Genomic DNA, 4,514 nt, shown 5'->3' on the forward strand with positions numbered 1-4,514 from the left:
GTGTCCAAATCTGCAACATTCTCCAGTAGATTATTGCTCTTGGGGATTGGCACTGCTTTACTGCACAAAGGGGATAAAATGACACTAAGCCCCAATGCATACTTATGCTGGTTTGTACCCAGTCACTAACTTTGCCTTGAGAGGGATAAACTTTAAGGTGTGGTGAATGCCCAAGACCTCCCCACATGGTCAACTTCCCCCTTGTCCCTTCCTATTCTTTCCACTCATCATTTAAGTAACCACTTCCTCACATATGCCTACTTCAGACTTGTCTTACAGGCAAACATGGATAGGATCCATACCTCCACCTAAACAGCAACCTTCCAAACAAGAATATAAAGTTGTTGTTCTAGTTTTATGGGGTTTCTACTCATGCATGAATGTATTTATCTCAACATTTTTTTAGTCAGAATGTTATGTGATTATAATCCCCTTGAGATTATGTGCAGGTAATCATGCAGTGGAACTGGCCTAGCTTTCCTTGAGAGGCATGTGACATAGATTTGATTTTTGAGGTTAGAGTCTATGGTTCTTGTGGTACAATATGCCTTCCAGTTCATGAGACTGATGTACTCCTTCAGGCAGTGAAGTATTCAGGACTCTTTGAGTTTCTCTGTATGTTCCTTTAGAAGTCAAGGAAACATGAAAACTTGACAAGACAGTTGTTCTTAGACATTAATCTTGTGTACTTCCAAACATCATCGTATCCTAGCAACCACAACTGTATTGATTCTGTCAACTGCCATTCTATTCTGTTTCTGATAAAGGTACAAAAAGTCTGACTGCTCTCAATAAAATTGTCACAGCCTCAGTCTTACTGGACCCTCTCTCCAACCCAAACTTAATTCATTCATCGTGGTCATATCAGGTGACTGTGGCTCAGTAAGTAAGCACATATTGTTACTAATATGGACATCATTTATGATTTCAGCAGTAGTGCCTGATCTAAGTAAACAATTCAGGCCTAAAATAAGTAATGTATGATTTAGTTGACCAAAAAGGGTACAAGCATAAACAATATGATGCTAAACTCCATTCTACGCTCCTGGAACTTTAAAGAATTATATCTTCATTAAATGGAAACCAATGCTATGTAAGCATTTAAAACAGTGAGCTTAGAGTAGAAGTGTAGACGTAGAGTGGGTTATGGGCACTTTTGTCAATCTACATTTCTCACAGACAGGGGCTATGACTTAAGATTCATACTCATTCATACCTTTCTCTCTCCTTTTCAACCTCTCCACCCCTTCTCTCTCTCTCTCTTTCCCTTCTCTTCCTCCTTCTGTTTTTCCTCTCCCCTTAAACATCTTAACATGAAAATGAAACCTTGTGATTTTTACTAGGAATTATTGAACTTTAAATATAAAACAATCCTTGGAAGCTTGTCAAGATAAATGTCTTTAAAATGTCAATAGCTAAAGAAAAGTTGTTGTTGTACATTTCTCCAAAGTGAATCATTGACAGAAAACAAATTCAGTATTCCTTTGGTCAGAAAATAGGTAAGTGATATCTAACAGACTAGAAAATACTAGTCATATTGTCAGTCATTCACCTGAATATCTTGTAGTACATGATGAAACAGAAAATGAGGAGTTCTGAAAAGTTCTTAATGTTTTTTCTAACTCTGTCCATTCTCAGCTTAACTAACATGTCTCAGTTCTGACAGTTAACAAATAATGCCTGAAATATTCTAATAACAAAAGCAATTTCTATAAACTCTTATTCACAAATTTAAACTAATCAAAAAGGTTACTATAGCTCAATAAATAAATTTTAGACATAGCTTGGCATTCAAAATCATCTCCTACTTCCTTTAACACTATATACTTAAGGTCCTCTGATCTCCCCTCTGACCACATACCTGGCCTGAGCATTTTTATTCTCTGGAGTTAACAGTGCCTGGTGCATTTGTTATGTTTTTCACAAGAGTGGCTTCATCAACACAGAGAAATACCCCTTTCCTTATCCATACACTGTATATTAACATAGTCCTGATTTGGTAGTCATAAATATGCCTTCACTGTAATTTCTTGAATATATTACTCTTAAAAACAAAACATCTCTGTTTTGCATGCTAGTTCTCTTTACAGTGACTATCAAATAGTAAACTATACACAGAATGTTTAAGAAATATTAAACAGTTACAGTATGTAAGATATTACATTTTATTCTTTCTGTTGTTATTTTTTTACACAGGTCTCACTGTGTAACCCTGGAGTACCTTCACCTTTCTATGTGGACCAAGCTAGTGTCATTCTCACAAAGATCTGTTTCTCCCTTAGGAGTGCTGGAATAAAAGTTATGCACAGATACTCCTCGGTAGATTTTATTCTACGTAGAAAATTGACAGTTTTAAAGTCTGAGTCTAACCATTGTATGTATTAAATTAATGATTATTAAAGATCTTGATTATTAATTTGGTGACTGGTATAATACATTAAATAGCTAGTGGATATCCTTTGCAGTATTTGTTACATGAATAAGTAATCAATTGAATCACAGTGCATCTGCCTTTGTGAATGCCTAGGTGTCAGACAGTACAACACTCCTTTGCTAGGGAGCAACTAATTGTGTTTAGTTCCATTTTATTTTTTAATGTGATAACAAAGCTTCATAATGAAAACCTTAAGAAGAAGAAGTGTTCTAATCTCCTAAATCCATGAACTAACAAAAGAGAGTTCTTTAAAGGTTCTAATGGGCTTTCAGACTCTCAAGTGCCATTATATGAATCAGAAACATAGTATATGATAAGTTCTGCTGAGTTCAAAGTCTGCTCTCTCTTTGAAACATTTTGTTCTCAATAATAGAACCTTACAGCTAGTTTATCCCCTAGTACAGATTTTAAATGTTAGTATGAGAAAACTGTCCCAGGATGATCTCCTCAAGCCCCCACAGTGTTCTAAGCCAGTCACTCTCATTAGTGTGAGTGCACATGGTGATAAGAACCGGGAGGCATTTATGTGACTCTAAAAAACTCTTCATGACATGCTGTCAGTCAAGATTCTACTCAGCTATTTTGCTTCTCTCTCTGGTGTTATTTTCTCTTTTTTCTGTAGCATTTATTCGCACTTGACCCTACGTTTTAGAAAGTGCACACAAGTCAGTATTCCAGACATCCCAGGGACTTGAAGAGCTGATCTAATGCCTATGTTACAAGATGAAAAACAGAAGAATTTTGTTGAACCTATAAAAAGGATGACATTTTGCCTGGCCCTGAGCTGTTCTCTTCAAAATTGAAGCTTTTGCAGCTTGTGGCTCTTTGATTTGTGAGCTGAAGAGTATCATATCTTGGCCATTACTGAATCATAAAACTTCTCTGCCTCTTCCCAGCTCATTTTATTTAAAAGGAAAAAAAGAAATGCTTTATCTTACAGAATGCATTTTCTCTTTATTTTCCTTCATTTGGAGCATTGCACAAATGGATTCTGTAAGATTTGGGGGGAAACACATGTAAATGGTCATTTGAAAAGACCATTCAGCTGATGCAAGGAGGTCATTTCGTAGTGGCTAGGTTGGAATAGATGTCACGAGAACAGAGCATTCTGCAGCACTTTTTCTGCCAAATCACGTTGTAAGAGGCCAGAACCTTGTACACATTATTTATTCTCATCATCCATAAAGGAGTAATAGAGAGTCACATAGCACATCCAGGTCAGGGTCTGGCTTAACCACCAAGTATTGACTGATGAGAGATGGAATAAGCTGAGTATGAAGGAAGTAACGTCATTAAAATTCCCTCTGCATTCAAACACTTTGAACAAGAGAGAGAACCGTGCAGAGATTTTAAGCGACATTCGAAGTTGTAATATCTGGCTAAACCATATTATCTTTTAATGAAACCCTATCTGTTGCATAATTATTCCTCTATTCAACAAACATGTTTAGTGATTTTCAATGTCAGTCACTCTTCTAGCTGCTGAAAATCAATAGCTCAGGTGCCTTCTTCCTTGAGACACCTTCAATCTATTGATAAACCCGGTATATCACAGTGATACACCTTGCTTAAAGGATCATTCTAGGCATGTCCCCACATTTACTACAACATCATTTCAAATGAAACAACTAGCAAGGGCTCGTGCTCAGAAAAAGGAAAAAGAAAGCAAACATCTCACAGTGTTAATTTTTAAAAACTACTGTTTCCTAGGTTTTGTGGGGTTTGTTGTAGTTGATGGCTTATCAAATCTCTGAGACTTAGTAAATTATAAATTATTTTCTTCTCCTGAATAAATATTTATTTCTGTGCACAATTTTGTATTCTTGCATTAAAGCCCCTCAAGGCCCTTGACCAAAGTCAAATTGTGATGCAGGCTGCACCTGTGTGATACACACAATATACCATAGAACCAGATATGAAGAGTGAACAGCACATGCAAGTTTCTACTATTACTGCAATTCTTTCCTTGTTTTTGCTTTGTTTTCCTCTGCCAAGTGTTCTCTGTAGAATCACAACATCCATGATAATCATTATCTTCTCTCTCTCTCTCTCTCTCTCTCTCTCTCTCTCTCTCTCTCTC

The sequence above is a fragment of the Grammomys surdaster genome, unplaced genomic scaffold (genome assembly GCF_004785775.1).
Source record: "Grammomys surdaster isolate TR1022 unplaced genomic scaffold, NIH_TR_1.0 125951, whole genome shotgun sequence".
Classification (NCBI taxonomy): domain Eukaryota; kingdom Metazoa; phylum Chordata; class Mammalia; order Rodentia; family Muridae; genus Grammomys; species Grammomys surdaster.